The sequence below is a fragment of the Schistocerca gregaria genome, chromosome X, assembly GCF_023897955.1.
Source record: "Schistocerca gregaria isolate iqSchGreg1 chromosome X, iqSchGreg1.2, whole genome shotgun sequence".
NCBI classification, from domain to species: domain Eukaryota; kingdom Metazoa; phylum Arthropoda; class Insecta; order Orthoptera; family Acrididae; genus Schistocerca; species Schistocerca gregaria.
In genome coordinates this window covers 678,592,594-678,617,672 of record NC_064931.1, presented here as the reverse complement: position 1 = coordinate 678,617,672, position 25,079 = coordinate 678,592,594, and the positions used below count along the sequence as shown (strand labels likewise).

Genomic DNA, 25,079 nt, shown 5'->3' with positions numbered 1-25,079 from the left:
CGTGCTATGTATCTGGTTTTGGAGGCCTCTGGTGAGGTGCGTCGGCATCTCAATCAGCTGCGCCTCTGTCGTCGCACGGGATCTGCCGCTCGCCGTCTGCTTTCAGCGACGGTGCCGTCCGGTTAGCGCCCCGGGGACCCATCTACTGGCTCGCCTCAGCCACAGATGTTACCGACGCTGCCTTCCATTTTGCCCCATGGCGACGCGCCGCCGCCACCGCCGCCGCCTGTTCTCCCGCCGGCGACGCCCGCAGTGGACGCGTCGCTGCAACTGCCGGGCGCCTCCCTGGGTCACGCGCCGCCGATCGCTTCCCGTGACCAGTTGTCCTCCGACATGGAACTCTTGCCCGCTCCGGACCATATGTCGTCTTCGCCCGTCGGGTGCCCCGGCCCGATGGAGGTCGACCCTTCGGCCCCTCATGTCTCTCTACGGGCGCATACACCGCATGTTGGCGTGCACCCTGGAGCAGGTTTTCAGGCGTTTCCTAGCTCCCCGCGGTCCGAATGGCAGGGTGCGGGTGCCACAGCCTCGCCTGCTGTTAGGCTCCCCACCACGTCGCATACGTCAACATGGGGTCCTCCCCACGGAAGGCGGAAGCCTTATGCCACAACCGTACACCGATTTGCGAGGGAGGAATGTGGTGTCACCGCCAGACACCACACTTGCTAGGTGGTAGCCTTTAAATCGGCCGCGGTCCGGTAGTATACGTCGGACCCGCGTGTCGCCACTATCAGTGATTGCAGACCGAGCGCCGCCACACGGCAGGTCTAGAGAGACTTCCTAGCACTCGCCCCAGTTGTACAGCCGACTTTGCTAGCGATGGTTCACTGATAAAATACGCTCTCATTTGCCGAGACGATAGTTAGCATAGCCTTCAGCTACGTTATTTGCTACGACCTAGCAAGGCGCCATTATCAGTTTCTATTGATATTGTCAATCATGTACCGTCAAGAGCGATGTTCGTCATTAATGGATTAAAGTTAAGTATTCCACCAGCTACGTCCGTGTTTCTTAATTCTAATTTCCTTGTCCTGTTACAGACCTCACGCTAGCGTGCGTGAGCTAAAACGCGTGCATTTCGGCCTCCTTTAGTAACACGGTGTTGGCTCTCCTGCCAACCACAACAAATTCTGTCCCAGAACGTAATCTTTCCTTACATACAGAATGTAGATAGCATTGCCCCTGTCTACTTTCTGCGGCTACACTAAAATGCCAATCATTTACGCATCCAAGCATGCAGAACTTCATGTTCATTTAAAGTTTGTCGCATACCCCCTACATGTTGTTGCAGTTTTATTGCTCAGCAGCGGAATAATCAAATTGATAAATGATCACTGCCCTAAACTGCGTTCAACAAGAATAATTCATCCTTTCATGTGCTAATAGACGCACACTTACACTCCCGTCGATTTACACCAACGTCGTTGTTGTTTTGTGGTTTTCAATCTAAATACCGGTTTGATACAGCTCTCCACGCTACTTTCCCTTGTGCAGGTCTCTTCATCTCCGAATAACTACTCCAACCTACATTATTCTGAATCTGCTTACTGTGTTCACCTCTTGGTCTTTGCCTGCAGTTTTTACTCCCCATGCTTACCTATGTCTCAAAATGTTTCCTTTCATATGACCCTTCCTCTAGCCAAATTGTGCCATAAATGTATCTTCTCCCTCATTCTCTTCAGTACCTCCTCATATGTTACGTGATCTGCCCACCCAACATTTAGTATTCTTCTGTAGCACAACATTTCAAAAGCTTCTATTCTCGTCTCGTCTAAACAATTTATCATCCATTTTTCACTTTCACACATGGCTACACACTATCAAACGATCCCTTTCCTCTAGCCAGATTGTGCCATAAATTTATTTTCTTTCTTATTCTGATCACTACCTCCTCATTAGTTAGCCCGCATCCCGTGGTCGTGCGGTAGCGTTCTCGCTTCCCACGCCCGGGTTCCTGGGTTCGATTCCCGATGGGGTCAGGGATTTTCTCTGCCTCGTGATGGCTGGGTCTTGTGTGATGTCCTTAGGTTGGTTAGGTTTACGTAGTTCTAAGTTCTAGGGGACTGCTGACCATAGATGTTAAGTTCCATAGTGCTCAGAGCCATTTGAACCATTTGAACCTCATTAGTTACGTGATCGACCAACCCAACTTCAGTATTCTTCTGTAGCACAAAATTTCAAAAGCTTCTATTCTCTTCGCGTCTAAATTGTTTATCATCCATCGTTCACTTTCACACATGGCTACACCCCGCACAAATACTTTCAGAAAAGACTTCATAACACTTAAGTCTATATTCGACGTTAGCAAATTTCTCTTCTCCAGAAACGCTTTTCGTGCCATTACCAGTCTATATTTTATATCCTCCCTATTTCGGCCATCATCAGTTATTATGTTGCCCAAATAACAAAACTCATCTATTACATTACGCGTCTCGTTTCCTTATCAAATTCCGTTATCATCAGCTGATTTAATTCGACCACATTCCATCATTTTTCACTTTTGTTGACGATTATCTTATATCCTCCTTTCAAGATACTGTCCATTTCGTTCAGCTCCTCTTCCAAGTCCTTCGCTGTCTCTGACAGAATTAAGATGTCATTGGCAAACCTCAAAGCTGTTTTTTCTCCTCCCTGAACTTGAGTTCCTACTCCAAATTTTTCTTTTGCTTCCTTTACTGCTGACTCAATATACAGATTGAATAACATCGGCGATAGGCTACAATACTGCATCACTCCCTTCCCAACCACTGCTTCCCTTACGTACACTCCGACTCTCATAATGCCCGTCTGGTTTATCTAAAAGTTGTAAATAGCCATTCGTTCCAAAAGAACAATATCCATCAATGTTGTCAAAAGTTTTCCCTAAGTCTAGAAATACTATAAACGTAGGTTATTCTTTTCTTAACGTATCTTCTAAGATAAGTTATAGGATCAGTATTGCCTCGAGTCTTCCCACGTTTCACGAGGTCGACTTCAATTTTTCCATTCTTTCGCACAGAATTCGTGTTAGTATTTTGCAACCGCGACTTATTAAACTGATAGTACTGTAATATTCTCACCTGTGAGAACCTGCTGTCTTTTTGAAATGGAATTATTACAGCATACCTGAATTCTGATGGCATTTCGCCCCTCTCATACGTCTTGCACACTAGGTGGAAGAGTTGTGTCATGGCTGCCTCTCCCTGGGCTATCAGTAGTTTTTATGACTACTCCTGCAGCCTTGTTTCGACTTAGGTCTTTCAATGTTCTGTGAAATTCAACTTGCAGTATCATATCTCCCATCTCATCTTAATCTAAGTCCACTTCCATTTCCATAAAATTGCCACCAAGTTCATTTCCCTTGTATAGCCAGACCCTCTGTATTCTCCTTCCTCCTATCAGCTTTTCCTTCTTTGCCTAGGACTGTTTTCCACCTGAGCTCTTGATATTCATACAGCTGGCTCTGAGCACTATGGGACTCAACATCTGAGGTAATCAGTCCCCTACAACTTAGAACTACTTAAACCTAAGTAACCTAAGGACATCACACACATCCATGCTGAGGCAGGATTTGAACCTGCGACCGTACCGGTCGCACGGTTCCAGACTGAAGCGCCTAGAACCGCTTGGCCACTCCCGCCGGCTCATACAGCTGCTTCTGTTTTCTCCAAATGCTTCTTTAATTTTCCTATAGGCCTTTATCTAACTTTTCTGTAGTGAAATAGGTTTCTAAATCCTTACATTTGTCTTCTAGACATCCCTGCTTGGCCATTCTGCACTTCCTGTCAATCGCATTTTTTAACGTTTGTATCCCTTTCCCCTTCTTCATTTGATACATTTTTGTATTTTCTACTTTCATCAGTTAAATTCAGTATATCCTGTGTTATCTAAGGATTGTTACTAGACATTGTCTTTTCACCTGTTTGACCCTCTGCGCCTTTACTATTTCATCTCTTAAAACTACCTATTCGTTTTCTACTGTGTTCTTTTCCTTATTCTAGTCAACTGTTGCCTAATGCTCCCTCTGAAACTCTCAACAACCTCTGGTACTTTCAACCTTTCCCTCTCCCATTTGTTAAATTTCCTACCCTTTTAAGATTTCTTTAGTTTTAATATACAGACCACAACCAATAAATTGTGGTCAGAGTTCACATGTGCCTCTGGAAGTTTCTTACAGTTTTCAAATCTGGTTCCGAAATCTCTGTCTTACCATTTTACCATCAATCTTAAACCTTCCGGTGTCTCCAGGTCTCTTCTGCGTATACAACCTTTTTCATGACTCTTAAACCAAGTGTCAGCGGTCATTAATTTGCGCTCTGTGCAAAATTCCACCCGGCGGCTTCCTGTTTCATTTCTTTCCCCCAGTTCATATTCACCTACAATTTTTCCTTCTCTTCCTTTTCCTATTGCCGAATTCCAGTCCACCTTCAGAATTAAATTTTCGATCCTCTTATGTATCTGAATAATTTCTTTTATATATTCAACATTTCTTCAGGCTCTTCATCGCCTGCGGTTCTAGTTGGCGTATATACTTGTACTGCTGCCGTGAGTATTGGCTTTGTGTCTACCTTGGCTACGATAATGCGTTCACTATACTGTTCATAGTAGTTTACCCGCATTCCTACTTTCTTATTCATTATGAAACCTACTCCTGCATTGCCCTTACATGTTTTTGCATTTGTAATACTGTACTCACCTGACCAGAATACCTGTTCCACTTACCACCGAACATCACTAGTCCCCATTACAGCATCTCGTGGTCGTAAGGTAGCGTTCTCGCTTCCCACGCCCGAGTTCCCGGATTCGATTCCCGGCGGGGTAAGGGATTTTCTCTGTCTCGTGGTGGCTGGGTGTTGTGTGATGTCCTTAGGTTAGTTAGGTTTAGGTAGTTCTAAGTTATAGGGGGTTGATGACCATAGATGTTAAGTCCCATAGTGCTCAGAGCCATTTGAACCATCCCCATTACATCTTTCCTTTTTAAATTTTCTGACCTACCTACACGATTAAGGGATCTAACATTCCACGCTCCGATCCATAGGACGCCAGTTTTGTTACTCCTGATTACGACATCCTCCTGAGAAGTCCCCCAAAAAATGGTTCAAATGGGTCTGAGCACTATGGGACTTAACATCTGTGGTCATCAGTCCCCTAGAACTTAGAACTACTTAAACCTAACTAACCTGAGGACATCACACACATGCATGCCCGAGGCAGGATGCGAACCTGCGACCGTAGCAGTCGCACGGTTCCGGACTGAAGCGCATTTTTCAATTCCATCGTTCTTTTTAAGTTTCTATAGGAAAACAAACTTGGTTTATATTCATAAAAGGTTCTTTCTCATTGCACAGTTTGGCAGCAGATCACGCGAAACCTGAAACTTTAATTATTATCCCTTTTCGCGGACTCTGTAAGGATAATCCTTTCTTGGAAACTTGTTTGCTATCCTAAATTTTCATTTGTCTTTCCTCTTCACGTCTTTTACAAAAATATTAATAAATACAATGCACTGAGCATTATTTCGGTTTATTTGTTGTGCCCTGCCGGCCGCGGTGGTCTAGCGGTTCTAGGCGCTCAGTTCGGAGCCGCGCGACCGCTACGGTCGCAGGTTCGAATCCTGCCTCGGGCATGGATGTGTGTGATGTCCTAAGGTTAGTTAGGATTAAGTAGTTTTAAGTTCTAGGGGACTGATGACCACAGATGTTAAGTCCCATAGTGTTCAGAGCCATTTGAACCTTTTTTTGTTGTTGTGCGCTAACGTAAAAATAGAAAATAAAAAGAACTTTCGATATAGGGACTCGACTCTACGACTCTCCCACTACCGTTTTGTACTCTTCGCTCTGCGCTACCTCTTCTAGTAAATTACTCTAACATACACCGATGAGCCATAACAGTACTACCACCTGTTTAACAGCGTGTTGTTCCAGTTTCCAAACACAGTACAACAGAGATTTTCTTTGGCATGGATTCTACAATTGCTTGACAGGATTCCAGAAGTATGCGGAACCAGATGTCTTCGCACAGGTCAAGCAATTACTGCAAATTACGGGAGGGTGATATACGGGCACAGAGTTGGCGGCCGATATGTGTTCCACGCTCTCCTGACCTCAACCCTCTTGACTTCCATTTATGGGGGTATTTGAAAGCTTTTGTCTACGCAACCCCGGTACCAAATGTAGAGACTCTTCGTGCTCGTATTGTGGCTGTGACACAATACGCCCTTCTCCAGGGCTGCATCAGCGCATCAGGGATTCCATGCGACGGGGGGTGGATGCATGTATCCTCGCTAACGGAGGACATTTTGAACATTTCCTGTAACAAAGTGTTTGAAGTCACGCTGGTACGTTCTGTTGCTGTGTGTTTCCATTCCATGATTAATGTGATTTCAATAGAAGTAATAAAATTAGCTCTAACATGGAAAGTAAGCGTTTCCGGACACATGTCCACATAACATATTTTCTTTCTTTGTGTTTGAGGAATGTTTCCTGAAAGTTTGGCCGTACCTTTTTGTAACACCCTGTATATTATTACAACCAACTTTCAAATCACCCAATGATCACCATTCAAAGATGAGGGAAATTAGAGCTCGTACTGATTCGTTCAGACAGTCGTTTTTCCCTCGCGCGATCCGCGAGTGGAAGAAACGGAAGGAAATATGACTTTGGCGGTAATTGTGCCCTCCGCCACACACCGCTTGGTGTCTAGAGGAGTATATATGTAGATGTAGATGTTGTTAGGTCAACACAGTAACACGTTAGGGATCGGGTGATGTGGAGCTCCATATTCAACAATGGCCTTTGAACTGTGTGCTCCGAAATACTTGTGCCTGCACCAGCATTGTACTCTGTCGTCAGATCTGCCACAGATCGCTGGCTGTCCTGGTTTACACAGTGGGGGATCCTCCGACCTCTACGTTTTGTGATGAGGCGTGGTTGTCCAGTATTATACAGCCTATTCGTTTTTTCAACACTCTTCAACCGCTCTCCATAACTGCTCACGATTGTATGCCAACAGGCGACCAGTTTCGCCGTTTCAGAGATTCTCGTTTCCAGCCGCAGAGCTACAATAAAGTGCTCTTTGTCAAAACCGTTTACATCAGTGGATTTCCGCATTTGTGGCCCTTTATCTTCTCTATACCTATTGCCTATTCGACTCTCTTCTGCCGGCTGCTGTGGCCAAGCAGATCTAGGCTCTTCAGTCCGGAACCGCGCTGCTGCTACGGTCACAGGTTCGAATCCTGCCTCGGGTATGGATGTATGTGATGTCCTTAGGTTAGTTGGGTTCAAGTAGTTGTAAGTATAGGGTACTGATGACCTCAGATGTTACGTCGAGCCATTCAAACGATTTTTGTCTCTCTTCCGCTTACATTCTTTCCTTACTGCGTCACGTGCCCACAACACCACCAGGAGGCATTCAACCTCGCAGTGGGCAGTGGTCATATTGTTTTGGCTCATCAGTGTCAATGTCTCATGTCTCGCACTACCCGCGTTCAAACCAAAATTTTTTCCTTAACGCTTGGCCATCTAGAGCCAACGACCTTGCCGCAGTGGTAACACCAGTTCCTGTCGGATCACCGAAGTATAGCGCTGACTGGCTTGGCTAGCACTTGAATGGGTAACCATCTGGTCTGTCGAGCGCTGTTGGCCAGCGGGGTGCACTCAGCCCTCGTGAGGCAAACTGAGGAGCTACTTGATTGAGAAGTAGCGGCTCCGGTCTCGGAAACTGACATACGGCCGGGAGAGCGGTGTGCTGACCGCATGCCCCTCCATATCCGCATCCAGTGACACCTGTGGGGTGAGGATGATACGGCTGCCGGTTGGCACCGTTGGGCCTCTTACATCTACATCTATATTTATACTCCGCAAGTCACCCAACGGTCTGTGGCGGAGGGCACTTTACGTGCCACTGTTATTACCTTCCTTTCCTGTTCCAGTCGCGTATGGTTCGCGGGAAGAATGACTGCCGGAAAGCCTCCGTGCGCGCTCGAATCTCTCTAATTTTACATTCGTGATCTCCTCGGGAGGTATAAGTAAGGGAAAGCAATATATTCGATACCTCATCGAGAAACTTGGACAGCAAGCTACACCGTGATGCAGAGCGCCTCTCTTGCAGAGTCTGCCACTTGAGTTTGCTAAACATCTCCGTAACGCTTACCAAATAACCCTGTGACGAAACGCGCCGCTCTTCTTTGGATCTTCTCTATCTCCTCTGTCAACCCGACCTGGTACGGATCCCACACTGATGAGCAATACTCAAGTATAGGACGAACGAGTGTTTTGTAAACCACCTCCTTTGTTGATGGACTACATTTTCTAAGGACTCTCCCAATGAATCTCAACCTGGCACCCGCCTTGTCAACAATTAATTTTATTTCCACTTCAAATCGTTCTGTACGCATACACCCAGATATTTTACAGAAGTAACTGCTACCAGTGTTCGTTCCGCTATCATACAATAAAGGATCCTTCTTTCCATGTATTCGAAATACATTACATTTGTCTATGTTAAAGGTCAGTTGCCACTCCCTGCACCAAGTGCCTATCGGCTGCAGATCTTCCTGCATTTCGCTGCAATTTTCTAATGCTACAACGTCTCTGTCTCTGTATACTACAGCACCATCCGCGAAAAACCGTATGGAACTTCCGACACTATCTACTAGATCATTACTGGGGTAAATTTGTCCCCAAACAAGACACAGAGCATACACTGTCGACGTTTGCACCTTTGTGTAGATATTGTCAGAGCAATACAGCCTTCATGGCCTGTTCGGGAGAAGTTTAGTTTTTTTGGCCATCTGGAGCTCCCATTCCTGGTACTTTCATTTCTACCCCAGCCTGCACATACCATAAATTTAAACTAAATCAATGATAGCAAGTAAGCGCGGTCCCCTTGTTCGACTATGCTGAAGAATTCTGCAGCAAACCGACGTTAAGAATACCTGTAACTTTCCGGGTTCATACTTTTACCCTTCTTATTTACGACAGTCGCCTCCGTTTTTTTCTAGTATCTTGGGACTTTCCAATGGGCGAGACAACCGCGGTAAATGCAAGCTAATTATGAGGCCAATTCCAAAGCTGTGAACAGTAAACAGCTAGGTAAACGTTAGGAAAGAGTGAAAAGGGTACAGTACAGCCCGACATTGAAAATAGGTACAACAGTCTTTGTTATTCTTGTCAGAACAACATATTTTTTGTAATAATAACTCAATTTCACTTAATACAACGAAGCCGGATTCCAGTGTAGGAAAGAATCACTATTTATTTAATTGATCACATGTGCACTCCCACAAAATAAATCCGTACATCCAATTTGGTGAGATCTGCGAAATGAATGAATATATGGTCGTCTGCTAACTACTGATAGTGAATGTGCAATATATGATCATCTTTGAGACGGTCCTTTGGTCACCTTTGGTGGAGCCAAAGAGATGAAATTAGCTGAGCTTTGAGCGCCTGAAATGTGGCTGACCAATACTGTAGCAAGGTGCTCCCCTCCTTCGGCAGAGGTGCGAGATTACCTGAAGAGCGGCCATGTTTCAGCACTCAAGCGTTGGATCTTGTGTTGGTAAGACCTGTCTTAGGTGTGCTCCGTAAAGACAAAAGAGTGGAGAGAATGTTATGCATGTGGAATACTTAAGAGTAGTTTGGAATAATTATTTCTCTATTTCAGGAACTTTTGGGGGGAGAATTAAACGACAGGCAGGTAACATTAAGGGGATCGTAGTAATCTTTGGAAGTGATCAACGGTCACAATGAAACCACGTGTAGCAATAAGTTGAAATACTTGCGAGTGCTAGTACTAAGTGCTAAAGTTAAGCTGAATTACTGGCGTGTGTACTATAAGTGGGAAATATTTAAGAAATGGCATTTGCAGGACTTGAAATTAGAGACTAGTACTTCCACGTGGTGAGTACTGTGTGAGTGTCAATCTGTGTATGAGACAAAGGATATTTTTATTTTTCACTGTGGGACTTAACATCTATGGTCATCAGTCCCCTAGAACTTAGAACTAACCTAAGGACATCACACAACACCCAGTCATCACGAGGCAGAGAAAATCCCTGACAAAGGATAAAGAGAAGAAGTACTCGTCCATGATATCAGTTGAGTACTCGCGTGTGTGATGAATATGATCTTAATATTACTTTGCGTGTTATGTTTCCGTGTGACGCTAGATTCAAACTCTAATACTCTGAGAGAGAAATAAGGTGAGTCAGCTGTCTATCCAGCAACGCCACTTGGCTTGCATTGCACCGGAAGACGTGCATATATCCTCCAGAGTTCGTGGTAGGAAAGATGAAATATGATCTCAGCATTACCTTTGCATGTTCTGTTTCCGAGTGACGCTAGATTCAAACTCTAACACTCTGAGAGAGAAGAAAGGTGAGTCAGCCGTCTATCCAGCAACGTCACTTGGCTTGCATTCCACAGGAAGACGCGCATATATGCTCCAGAGTTCGTAGTAGGAAAGAAAAGTTACGAAGTGGGGCAGTGTCGTGTGAAACTGGGATGAATACTAATTGAAGTGGGAAAGCTGAAAGTGATGTGATTCTATCGTTGTGACTATTCTTTGTGTTGTATTCTATGTTGTATTCTATGTTGTATTCTATGTTGTATTCTATGTTGTATTCTATGTTGCCAGTGCGATGTATTTCATGTAATTTAAGTATGTGTGGTTTGCATGGGAGAGTAGCAAGATAGGTTCAGAGGCAGTGGGTTATGCATGTTCCTTTTTGTACCGCTCGGTCTGGAGGAAATTTTCGTGTTGATGGGTGTGAGAGTCGTAGTGTGAGATATAGCAAAAGATCCACCATCCTATCCAGAAAGTGCACTGTAGCGTTAGATAATTACGAGACCATAAGATAGAGAATCACAAATGTAATGCCATATCCACTGGGCGGAGTTTGTCATGTGTAATTGTTGTATAAAATGTAATAGGGTGTTTAGGTTACCTTTGAATCATAATAGAATTTATCGGAATAAAAAAGATAGTGAAAAGAAAGAGTGGTGGCCTTGTTCTTCGAATAGTGTGTAGTCGTGATACCCAGAATTTATAATGTGTGCGCCATTCATATTCAGTGCGATAGCCACATGTTGGTCAAAGCCGTTGGGTAAGTAAGAAAATGTGGTATTGTCAGGGCGTAATTAACAGAGTTGTGTAAATTACTATTAGTCAGATGTACGTTATCCGTTTCCGTTGCGTAATAGTCAAACAGGAGAATAAACTGTAGCTTAATTGTGAGTACTAGAGCTCATTATCAGCCACTGATGTTACTCGATAAATAAGAATAAATCCACACGCTTGGCAGACCACTCATCTTGCAGGCCTGACTGCTTGATGTCACGGTATGAGCAAGGCATGTAGGTGCCCCTCAACCTAACTAATCTAAGGATATCACACACATCCATGCCCGAGGCAGGATTCGAACCTGCGACCGTAGCAGCCGCGCGGTTCCGGACTGAAGCACCTAGAACCGCTCGGTCACAGCGGCCGGCGGGCCTTCATGACCTGTTCGGACGGAGTTATGTTTTTTTGGCCATCTGGAGCTCCCATTTCTGGCACTTTCATTTCTAGCTCAGCCTTGCACACACCATAAATTTAAACTAAATCGATGATAGCAAGTAAGCGCGGTCTCCTTGTTCGACTATGCTGAAGAATTCTGCAGCAAACCGACGTTAAGGATATCTGTAATTTTCCGGGTCCATTCTTTTACCCTTCTTATCTACGACAGTCACCTACGCTTTTTTTTCAGTAGCTTGGGACTGTCCAATGGGCGAGAGATCCGCGGTGAATGCAAGCTAATTATGAAGCCAATTCCGAAGCTGTGAACTGTAAACAGATAGGTAAATGTTAGGAAAGAGGGACAGAGTCAGTAATTGCATCTCTGAATTAGTTGTGATCGGGATGAGCATGGAAATTAGGAGGAGGCAGAGGTGGTGGCGGTGGCGTTTGGCGTTTCTGTGGGGACGCGATCATGTGAGCTGCTATTTCTGGACGCCGGGTCGCGGATGGCCGCAGTCTGCTCGTGGTCGCCGGCCGGAAGGGACAGCCGAGGTACGTCGCCTCAGCTCGCCGTCCGCAAGTCGCGAAGCGCGGCTACAGCCCTACGTTTCGGCTCCGTTCGTTTCTGCCACGAATCGGAGTACTTCCACAATACGTACTTCCATGCATATATGCTATCTTCATTTCTCTGTGACGATGTCTGCAGGTGCTGTGCTGTCGCGTTATGTGACCGACACCGCAGTGATGTTTTAGGCTGTTGAGTGCACTGTGGGAGAAACAATTTCGTGTTTCTATGTTCTTTAACTGTTCGTGTCAGCTAAAACTCCACTTTTCTGAAGTAACAAACGCCGATGCGTACGAAATGTAGCATCTCGTTCTGTTTCTTCTCTCATCATAATATTTTTGTTATGTACAGGGTATAAACGGTAACTGTTTACAACGTACCACAGTGGTGTAGGGGAAGTCGAGACAAATGGATACAGCGCCCTTGTCTCCTATGAAGCCGGGAAACAACCTCTAACTGGCTTACGAAAGCCGCCGCAGCTAAGGCGCATGCACGTAGCGCGAGGCTTTGAATATCCTCTCGTCCTCTTACGCCATCACCTTCAGCAGTCATACGCGTTTGAAGTTCGTTTCCTTATTTAGCTAAAATCGTCCTTGAATACTTAAACATACGTTCTTGTTGCACTTGCAAACTGCAAAACTGACATTTGTACAAATTTTACCTCAAAATTTTGTAAATTTTAACGGTGTTAAATTAAATATTAAATCGTTTTGTGTCTCTGGCATTATTACGACGAGACTATTGTTCTTTTAACGCTCAAGTTTAGATCTAACTGTAAACGTAATTAGTTGCCGTTGTTGTGGTCTTCTGTTCGAAAACGGGTCTGATCCATAACTTTCACAAAAGTCTTTTTCTTTAATGTCATTACTCTCACGCGGAAGTTTTAAGTTGCAACTGTTGACGAAATACAAAATTTCAAGTTCTGAGTGACTAAGCCGTAAGTGTACAAGAGTAGATCAAAAGTGTGCTACGTCAAAGTGTTCGTCCCAACTTCCTCTACACCAGTGTAGTACCGTGTAAACAGTTGTTGTTTACATCCTGTACGTCTACATGGTAAATCCGAACCACATCACAAAAAATGTTGGAGGTTATTCACAATCCTTTACTGAGTATTTTGGTAGCAAGGACCCGTCGTATTGGGTGACTCCTTACAGGGTAATAATGTAATTGTCATTTATTCGGCTTGTTGTCCCTATTACCTTCGTTTCTGTAAAAATACCTTCGGAACTGTGAAAAACCCTGTAATATGCACATATCAAAACGCACAACAGAAAACACAGAGTAATGCAGCACAGCTTGAAAACAGAGGTAAAACGGAGCTGTATTGAATGCAAGTTTGTGGGCGAAGAGTAAAGTGGGCTTCAACAGCTAGTACCATGATTAACTGGGGTAAATTTATTTCCAAACAAGACGCACAGCGTATACGGTCGACATTTGCACCTTTGTGTAGATATTGTCAGGGCAATACAGCTACAAACTAACTAAGGATAAGATGACAAACGAAATGCAATTACACTGTAATAAAATTGCGGGGTCCACAGGTCTCTCATACCAAAATATTCAATAAATACCTCTGAAAAATTCCGAAATTTTATCTCTGCAGCTCGACTTCCACAATAACAATCTCAGCGTATCATACATACGAGTTACACCAAAGTCATCTTACCCGCTTTGCTGTACGACATGCAACAAATAAGTGCTAATTATATTAATTCAGTGTTCATCAGTGCTTTGTATAATAAATTAATATTTACGAGAGAGAAACACAAACTGTAAATGTTTCAGCGTATTTATCTTTCTTTTTGATCTGTTTTCGACTTGTAAGGCCATCATCCGACAATATCAGACAACCACTGTCAAAAACGATTGGCTATAGGTAAATAGCTTTGAAAAAATGTATGCCAGCCTAAAGAGGTTCAAAGAAACATGAAAAGTAAAGTTGAATTTTACAATTCAACGTTGAATCTAAGCGTGTAGTAAATGTAAGGGGTAATGGGTGGCCGGTGGGGGAGGGGGAAACAAAATGTGATAAATGATACTGTTAGCAGGTAACTGCGCTGTAGCAAAACTGAAATTTGTAACTAACGGTTTGCCTATTGCTTTAAGATCCATATATCAGGGTAGCTTAGTTTATACGAATAATAACAAATATCAACAGAAAAATGTTCAAATGTTAAAAAAGTTGATATTTTAAAAAGAAGTACATTGAAAAATTGAATAAATAGGAAACAAGGTCAATGTGAGACGTTGTTTAGGAGCCGGCTGCGGTGGCCGAACGTTTCTAGGCGCTTCAGTCCGGAGCCGCGCGGCTGCTACGGTCGCACGTTCGAATCCTGCCTCGGGTATGGATGTGTGTGACGTCCTTTGGTTAGTTAGGTTTAAGTAGTTCTAAGTTCTAGGGGACTGATGACCTATGATGTTGAGTCCCATAGTGCTCAGAGCCATTTGAACCATTGTTTGGGTGCGTTTTGAGCCAAGTACCAAATACAGTCTAACGGACCTTCTTGAGTTGAACAGGACGAACATGCTGGAAGGCACTGACACCAATAAAAATTTAGTACACTGCCCTCTGTTGATTTTAGATGATGCAACACAGTATAGCATCTTACATCTGCACAACTTTACGTAATTCCTTAAAATAGTTCTCACACTTCCAGACCGTTCATCTCAGCCTACTCATTCACTTTCTTCTTCATTAATTTAATAATTTACAATGCATACTAAATATATGCATAACTTGCTGGTTTAGTATATTTACTACGGCTATGCGGTATTTTTCGTATGCGCAATGTTCCAGGAGAAATGTTCTATATTCAGGGATATGACACGAATGATCATTCGAAGCAAACAGTCTAGTAAACATGAACTCTAAAATGCATACTTAAGAGCTAGGAGCACTTGTTCATCTTCGCTACTGTGAAACACATCCCTTCCACTTAACAAATGCGATTAGCTCTTAAGGTAAACCTTTTAGAGTGTATGTTTACTAGATAATTTTTTCTTGTTTTGGTCCATACTGCTTCCTCTTAAAATATGGAAGGCAAAGAGCTTGTAGTAGAAGAGTTGTTTGACAGTATCGAAGATGAAGAAGTGCTCATAGCTACTAAGATATGCATTTCAGAACCCACGTTTACGAGACGTTTTTGCTTCGAATGATCGTTCCTGTCATATCCTTGAATTCTGACCATTCCTGCTGGAACACCCCGTATAGAAACCTGCCCTGATATATGTAACTTATATATGTAACTTATATATGTAACTTATCACAATACTTACAAATTTCAGTTTTGTTATGCCACGGTTTCTAGCTGGTTGCCAAATTTTTCCCGTCTCTATATACCCGCCCGCTTGCATTCCATTGTGTTGCTTAGTTTTGACACTTTCTGATATTTTTTATTGTTGCACTGTCGCAGACCGCTGTTACTCTGTGATTTATCCTCCACACCTTCCGGGAGTAATATCGTTTCTTAAAGTTATTCAGTGACATACATAGGCAACGATAGCTAGTTGTTGTCGGTCGGTGACTTCCCATACCGGAAACCAGTTAATAAGGCTCAAATGGCTCTGAGCACTATGGGACTCAACTGCTGTGGTCATTAGTCCCCTAGAACTTAGAACTAGTTAAACCTAACTAACCTAAGGACATCACACACATCCATGCCCGAGGCAGGATTCGAACCTGCGACCATAGCAGTCGCACGGTTCCGGATTGCGCGCCTAGAACCGCGAGACCAAGTTAATAAGAAAAGTAAAAACTGAAGAACAATCACGAGTTGTGTTTGATAAAAACAGTATATACTTCATTTATTCTTTATTGTGTTGTTTCAAAAGAAACCAAAGTATTCATTAACGTTTTAGATACTTTTGTTTAAGACACTGATTAAAATATTCATTTTAACGAACAACAATACAGGACCTGATTCCCGAAATATTTTCTGATGTGGTGATATAGCAACGGTGGCAAAATTTTCTGTTAAATTTACGGAATGTGACGTACAGATGTGGCTATTGGAGTGTTTCCATCTCTGTAATCAACACCTAAGCTCAGGGAAAGAAATCAAACGAAAAGCAGATAACTCGGAAACGAGCCACCAAAGACCATGTGTCCGTTGTAGCAAAGCACTCGGAAAATATTCCGGAACAACCTCCGAAATTTTGTCGGTGTAATTCGGGTTCTTCTTGTCTATTAGTAGCATGAATGATCAGGTGGTCGCACTTTAACAGAGTAATATAGAAGTCATTCTAATTAGTTCTTGTGATAGGCCCTACTATCCCATTATCCGTGCTGAAATTACAACTTGCTCTTTCAAAGCCAGATTGATCATTGTTGTGAATTTCACTGTCGCTCTATGCCAAGAAGAGTGTTCAAATAGACAGACATTCCGGCAGTTGTATTGACTCCTGTGTATATAAAAGCTATCTCATTTTAGATAATTGGATTGCAGCTCACAGAATTACTTCATTTTTTTCTCCTAAGAGCCCCACAAGAAAAACGGATTGGCTACGTCTCACGAGGGTTATTCGCAAAGGAACATCCGATCTGTCGCGAAATGGAAACCAGAGTGAAAACCCGATGAAGCTTTGCGCATATGCATTGGTCATTGCCACTAGAATGCCCGTCGATGGCGTCACGTCATTCTTTTCATTTCTGAGCTCACAGTGAGCAGGTAAAGGTAGCTAGAAAATAATGTCACCCGTTAAGTATGAGTGTTTGCTGAGAGATTTCGCCTGATTTCACGTAACCCTACATAGCTGTCATACATTTTATTTTTCATGACAATTCTGGACCGCACATTGCAAGGGCAATCAGGACACTCCTGCAGCGTTTCGGATGGCAAGTGTTTGATCATGCACCATACAGCCGGGACTTAGCTCCCTCTGATTTTTGCCTCTGCTGACATGAATCACTGGCTATGAAGGCAATATTTTGGCACAGAGAATGAGCTTCAGACCAGAATTGAGAATTGACAGAAACCATAGGCGGCTGCCTTCTATGGAGAGGGCATTGGAATGTTAGTACAAAGCTACGATAAATGTCCAAGTCGGAGCGGCGACTATATAAAGAAGGTGTAGCTAACTATTGCAAATAAAATATTTTTGATTTTAAGTATGGTGTCGATTTCGCGACCCGTCTGACCTTACTTTCCAAACAACCCCCTTACTTTAGGGGCCCTATTAAGAGCATGTGTCACGTCAAAGACAATCGTAGCGTCCAAACTGTCTCACAAGGGAAGGCCACGACGTTTGGAACGAGGATTTACTGTGAACTTCGTACAATCGTAGTACTCCATGAGGACAACAAAATGTATAAGCAGTAGCGCGTACTCCTCAAAGCGGCTGCACCCGAGTGGTGCCGGCACGGTAGCTCAGCGTGTTCGATCAGAGCGTTAGCTACCCTTTACAATACAAAAAACTGAGCGAACGGATCATCGACAAACTGAATGGGTGTCATTGGACGTCTGCCCTCAAATAAATTCAACGAACAATATAGAACTTTTTTTTTTAAGTGTTTGGCGTTCAAGCCGCTGGATCGAGTTGCGTTCGTCAGTTTTTTTTAATTTTCAACACAGTCATTTTCTTTATTATTTATATTACAACTGATATAATGGGGAAAGTGCGTTAATCGGATGAAATTTTATTAAATTTACAATGTTATTTGGCAGTCTACTAATTTTTATTATCACAAATAATGTAATATTCATAACTATCGACTAGTAAACGACCAAATGCATAAAGTGATACTGACAATGTGTGCTTGTCCGTGATTTGAGAAATACCTTATACTAGGAAGGAGCCAGAAACGACTTGTTACCTCCAAGTTTCGAACAGCACAGACGACTTTCGAAAAATGTACAATTAACTGTCGCTTTCGACATTACGAGTACAAGTTGCAGGATGGTATTTTTCGTAAAAACATGGAAAACATAAAGTTAAACGGCACCAGCTCCATTGAATAAATGCTATGTTTCCGCATACGCAAGGTCTTTTGACGTTTTCTGTAGAAAAACAAACCTTGTTAAAATTTTCAAAAACCTCTCTTTCAGACGATTGCTTGGAAGCAAACCATGCATAACGCAGCATTTACTTAAAAACCGCCGCTGATAATTGGTTATGCACTATCGAGTGTATTTTAAATCGCGTCTTTAAAAAAATTGTTCTATATCGTTCGCTGAATTTGTTCAGGGCGGACGTCAGATGACACCCGTTCAGTTTATTCGTTCAGATTTTTTTATTAGAAAGGAAAGCTAACGCTCTGACCAAACCAAACACTCTGAGCTACCGTGCCACGCATATATATATATATATATATATATATATATATATATATATATATATATATATATATATATATATATTTTACATCTGGATATATTTCGTAAACCACATCAAATACTGACGAATCGATTCCACAGACCGAAAGTGAGGAGAGGAGCTAGAGTAATTGGTTAATACAAACCATAAAAAAATGCACGGAAGTATGTTTCTTAACACAAACCTACGTTTTTTCTTAAATGGAACCCCGTTAGTTTTGTTAGCACATCTGAACATATAAACAAATACGTAATCAATGCCGTTTGTTGCATTGTAAAATGTTAATTACATCCGGAGATATTGTAACCTAAAGTTGACGTAAAAGTTACGTAGGGATCCAAAGGGAACGGTGATGCACCTTAGGTACAGAAGAGACTGGAACAGCCCATTACGTCCACATTCTAACACCTTTTTATTGGTCTTTTTCACTGACGCACATATACATTACCATGAGGGGTGAGGTACACGTACACACGTGGTTTCCGTTTTCAATTACGGAGTGGAATAGAGTGTGTCCCGACATGTCAGGCCAATAGATGTTCAATGTGGTCGCCATCATTTGCTGCACACAATTGCAATCTCTGGCGTAATGAATGTCGTACTCGCCGCAGTACATCTGGTGTAATGTCGCCGCAGGCTGCCACAATACGTTGTTTCATATCCTCTGGGGTTGTAGGCACATCACGGTACACATTCTCCTTTAACGTACCCCACAGAAAGAAGTCCAGAGGTGTAAGATCAGGAGAACGGGCTGGCCAATTTATGCGCCCTCCACGTCCTATGAAACGCCCGTCGAACATCCTGTCAAGGGACAGCCTAGTGTTAATTGCGGAATGTGCAGGTGCACCATCATGCTGATACCACATTCGTCGACGCGTTTCCAGTGGGACATTTTCGAGCAACGTTGGCAGATCATTCTGTAGAAACGCGATGTATGTTGCAGCTGTTTGGGCCCTTGCAATGAAGTGAGGACCAATGACGTGGTCGCCAATGATTCCGCACCATACATTTACAGTCCACGGTCGCTGTCGCTCTACCTGTCTGAGCCAGCAAGGATTGTCCACGGACCAGTAATGCATGTTCCGTAGATTCACTGCGCTGTGGTTTGTGAAACCCGCTTCATCGGTAAACAGGTAGAACTGCAACGCATTCTCTGTTAATGCCCATTGACAGAATTGTACTCGATGATTAAAGTCATCACCATATAATTGCTGATGTAGCGACACATGAAACGGGTGAAAGCGGTGACTATGCAGTATGCGCATGACACTACTTTGACTCAGTCCACCGTCTCTCGCAATGTCCCGTGTACTCATGTGTGGGTTCATGGCAACAGCAGCTAACACACCAACTGCACCCGTTTCTCCTGTGACGGGCCTGTTCGAGCCCTACGACCATACCTGTCGCATACAGTTGGCAGTAGATGTTTTGCAGTGTGCGGCACGTTGGATGCTCTCTGTCCGGGTACCGTTGTGAATACACCCTGCAGGCTTCAGCTGCATTTCGTCGACACTCGCCATAGATGAGTATCATCTCCGCCTCTTCAGAGTTCTAATACACCATGGTCACAGTTCCTACAACACTACACTATCACAGACATCTGGTAACACGGTGTACTACAGTTGGTCTGCGTGCAGAGACGAATGCAGAATAACAATAGCAGCAAGCGCTACATGCGGACACTGCTAAAGCTAGACCAAACCACAACAGTGCACTGCAGCCACACTCGTAAACACGGCCGTCATCGTAAACATGTCCCTGCAGATGCTGCTCGCCGACCGTGGCCCGTGTTTGTTACAACACGCAACAGAACGTCGGAGGTTTCAAGCGTCAACTTTAGGTTACAATATCTCCGGATGTAATTAACATTTTACAATACAACAAACCGCACTGATTACGTATTTGTTTATATGTTCAGATGTTCTAACAAAACTAACTGGGTTCCATTTAAAAAAACGTAGGTTTGTGTTAAAAAACATACTTCCGTGCATTTTTGTATGGTTTATATTAAACAATTACACTAGCCCCTCTCCTCATGTTCGGTCTGTGGAATCCGTTCGTCAGTATTTGATGTGGTTTACGAAATAAATCCAGCGGTAACGTTAGGTGACTTACCCTGTATATATATATTCGATGGCCGAAATTATCTTGCAATTTTCTCAGTAACGCTTGAGAAGTACGCGCTACTGCTTACACACTTTGTTGTCCTCATGGAGTACTACGAGACTACGAAGTTTACAGTAAATCCGCGTTCCAAACGTCGTGGCCTCCCCTTGTCAGTGACATACAAGAGTCTCGAAAGGAGAGGTCGGCAATTGTGAATCACGGATTTTGACGAAATCTGGCATAGTTAAACAACTGACTTCTATTTAGGTTTCTAGTTCGGCATACTGTAGTTGCCGGCTGTTGTGTCCGAGCGGTTCTAGGCGCTTCAGTCCGGAACCGCGCGACTGCTACGGTCGCAGGTTCGAATCCTGCCTCGGGCATGGATGTGTGTGCTGTCCTTAGGTTAGTTAGGTTTAAGTAGTTCTAAGTTCTGGAGACTGATGACCTCAGATGTTAAGTCCCATAGTTCTCAGAGCCATTTGAAGCATTCTGTAGTTTTTGAGAAGATGACGAAGAAATTTCCTTTGTCGCCTAAGTACTAATGTCTGTAACTGGTTGACAACTTGATCCGTTGGGCAAGGGTTGGATGCACCATACTCCATAAGAATTTCATTCAGATATGCGCCCGACAGTTACCTGCCTCTGCTTGTCAGTTTCATCATCCGATCGGATGCGTTTTATCGGGTTCTAGGAGCTCCACTTCCGGTCGAGCAACCAACGTATTTGATGTCTGTGTCCCATAGCAGAGTCTGCCCCGATAGCTGAATGGTCAGCCTGACGGACTGCTGTCCTTAAGGGGCCCGGGTTCGATTCCCGATTGGGTCGGGGATTTTCTCGGTTCAGAGACTGGGTGTTGTGTTCTCTTGATCATCATTTCATCCCCATTCGGCGGGCAGGTCGCCCAATGTGGCGTCGAATGTAATAAAACCTGCACCAAGGCGGCCGTACCTGCCTCGGAACGGGCCTCCCGGCCAAAGACGAAAAACGCCCACTTCCATTTCTTCCCATCGTAGATATACAGGGTGAACATTAATAAAATCGACAAACTGCAGGGACGAATTTCTGACTGGAAATGGAGGAAAAAAAGGTCCTATGAACACGTGTCCGGGCATCGTTGCCCCGGTAGATGACGCTTACACGAATGAAAGTTCTTCTGACAACGTGCCGTGTATTCCTTGTGTGTTGCAGGCTGTGCGATTAACGCAGCGTACTGTAAGCAGCAGAATGGTTCGGTATTCATGTCAGAAACAAACCGAAATTATGTTTGTGTACGGCCGAGCCGGCCGCTAAGGTCGAGCGGTTCTAGGCGTTTCAGTCTGAAACCCCGCTGCTGCTACGGTCGCAGGTTCGAATCCTGCCTCGGACATGGATGTGTGTGATGTACTTAGGTTACTTAGGTTTAAGTAGTTGTATGTCTAGGGGACTGATAACCTCAGATGTTGAGTACCATAGTGCTTGGAGCCATTTCAATTTTTTTTTTTTTTTACGGTCAAGCAGATGAAAACGGTCGAGGGGCAGCATGGCTATAGCAAAAGAAGTACCCTCACAGGCATCAACCACATCACATAACATTTCGAGTCGCCTCTCTGCACGTTCGTCTGTGTGAAAGGACGCCCAAGAAGGGCTTGAAATGTTGTGTGATGTGGTTGGTGTCTGTGAGTGTACTTGTTTTGGTATCGCCGTGTTGCCTCTCGACCGTTTCCATTTGCTTAGCCATACATAAACACCATTTCGGCTTGTTACCGGCATGAACACCGGACCATTCTGCTGCTTACAGTACGCTGCGTCAATCACACAGCCTGCAGCACACAAGGAACACACAGCACGTGGTCAGAGGAATTATTATTCGTCAGCGCCATCTACCGTGGCAACGATGCATTCCCGTTTACTTGTTCATATGACATTTTTCCTCCTCCCAGTCAGGGATCCTTCCCTGCAGTTTGTCCGTTTTACTAATGTTCACCGTGTATATGTATGCTGCTTGGATGTCAGTGCCCTATTTCACAGCCTAATATTAGTCTTGCCTCCGTCTTGCTCCGACAGCAAAGTCATTTGAGCGCCGTGCATGTGCCATGGGTGTGTGATCCTCTGCAATTCGTGGCTGTAGTGATACTTTAAATATTTTTTCACGATACGTGTAAGAGTAGTTCAACAACAGGTACCGGTTTACGAACTGTGTGTCACAGATCAGAAATGTGCATTGATACAGTTTCTGGACTGCAGCCATATTGAACAAGTTTTGTCAGTAATTTTTTTCACTGAGGAGATCACTGAATGATTCTGATGTTGTACGTTTCTCGCTACATGATGTTCCACGGATCAGTGACATCCCTAATATTTCACAAACCTATGAAAAGTTTTGTATGTCAGAAAATGCAAATGGCTGAGTATTTTCGTGTATACTTAGTATTCGTACCATTTTTACCTACCGAGATATTCTGTTTTTAGTTTTTTAGCAACATTCTGGAACTCTTAATAATAAAAGGAGAGTACTGATATAATTTCCATTGAATGCTGCAGGGGAAACTACCAAAACGAGACAGCAATGTGGTAAATAAAACCTGCGCGGTGTAATTTTCTTCCACATTATCTCATGTCTGCGTGGTCAATACAGCCGCAGCTAATTTATCCTGGCAATCTTTACCGTCGCATTTACCACATTTCATGTCTCTTTTGTAAATAAAGGTGAACTGCGCTTGTTATCAAGTGTGATACCATTACACTTCTTCGTTTTAAAAACTCTCAAATGACCTTAAGAGAAATATTTTGTTCAATTTAAAAGAAAATTTACTTGGACTGTTAACTGTCAAATCTGTCAACTTTCTTACACTAGCTTATTTCATTTCGCAATGTACATTTCGAATCATAGCTTTATCTTTATTTTTTAAACTGTCTTATGAAAGGCTTAAATAGCGATGGGTTCCGATGGCAACGTGTATCTGCGAATGCCACTGCATTTATACGTACACCATGCTAAGTGTCTTTCTCCATGAATCAACCTACATGTAATGCCACGTAGGTATGTATTCGCAGCTTGGTATATAAGTGACTGGAAACAAACGAAAATTTGCGCCAGAACGACTAATTTTAATAGTCTAACAGTGCAGACAATTAATCTGATTCCGCCAGTAAACTGTGGTGCACTGCGTTGCGAAATTTGTCTCGCGCAGCATATCGCTCAGACAACGTGTCGCTACCGTCTCAACCTTTAAAATCGCAACTGAGTCTTATGGGGCAACCCACAATGACGCGGTTGTCTCCCACGCACTTCCGCAGACCGTATTCCCCCCCCCCCCCCCCCCCCCCAAGGTACGTATATTCATGATGCATACAAAAGAGCTAATTCTTCCTCAAGCTACATGCCTGACAAAAAAAAAAAGTGAAGCACGTCGAAGTGGAGGAGAAAACTACACGAAACCGTTTTCGAGGTTTGAGAGGTTATGTGATGTTACTTCAGTGATTACAAAATCGAGTCAGATTTACAAAGAAATTGGCACTATGAGCACACGCATCAATTTGACGTTGCGTACTCTGTGGCGTGGATGCATGGACTGACTCGGTTGAAATGGGTGTCATTAACAAATTGTCACCTCTCCTGAGGCTAGCTTACCCACTACTGTTGCAACTGGTCCTTGATATCCTGGATACTCGCACTGGGATAGAGTTGGCGTCCGAGATGGTCCCACACACGTTCTATCAGGGACAGATCTAGACTCCTAGCTGGCCACGGGTGTACGGCAACACCACGCAGACAGCTCATAGAAACACGTCATGCGTGGACGGGCATTGTCCTGTTGAAAAGTGGCACCACGAGGAGTCAGGATCTCTGTGACATATTGTTGTGCCGTTAGAGCTCCCTCGATCACTACCAGCCGTGATCTGAAGTCATACCCGATGGCTCCCCACACCACGATGTTAAGAGTAACACCGATGCGTCTTCTCTAAATGACTGGAAGAATGGGACCTCTCCCTAGGTTGTCGCATACTCGCCTACGATGGGTATCCGGCATACTTCATGTCGCTGTAAACAATGTGATGCCATTCACCAATAGTCCATGCGTGCCGATCATGGTGCGTCACTCCGTACGTAGCCGTTTGTTTTGTGCTATCGACAGCAACTTATGCATGGGGCGGTAATTCCCTACGCCAGCTGCTGTTAGTGACTGACCAATGATACAGGATGACTCACAATGTTGCAGGGAGTTAATACTTGTTCTCGACTAGCAGGCACAGATGAGGAGGAGTTCAACGTTTTTAATGTACAATACGGCGATTCTCCCTTGTGGAGGTCTACGTGGTCGGCTGGGACCTTGACAACGAGTACTGCTGCCCACACGTTCCCGTACAGACCAACATCGGGCCACGGACAGTTGCGAATGGTTCAAATGGCTCTGAGCACTATGGGACTCAACTGCTGTGGTCATTAGTCCCCTAGAACTTAGAACTACTTAAACCTAACTAACCTAAGGACATCACACACATCCATGCCCGAGGCAGGATTCGAACCTGCGACCGTGGCAGTCCCACGGTTCCGGACTGCGGGCCTAGAACCGCGAGACCACCGCGGCCGGCAGTTGCGAATGCCTCACAGATCTGGATATTGAGACGATTCGACCAG

At 44.0% G+C, this 25,079-nt stretch overlaps 1 protein-coding gene across 1 annotated transcript in view; it reads left to right on the top strand.

Annotated features, from left to right (window-relative positions):
* Nucleotides 1-11,933: 11,933 nt before the first annotated feature.
* Nucleotides 11,934-25,079, top strand: part of LOC126298873 (SET and MYND domain-containing protein 4-like) — a 160,270-nt gene continuing 147,124 nt past the window's right edge. The window contains exon 1 of the mRNA XM_049990389.1: nt 11,934-12,030. The gene's annotated coding sequence lies outside the window, so the exon portion shown is untranslated. The remainder of the gene's footprint in view (nt 12,031-25,079) is intronic.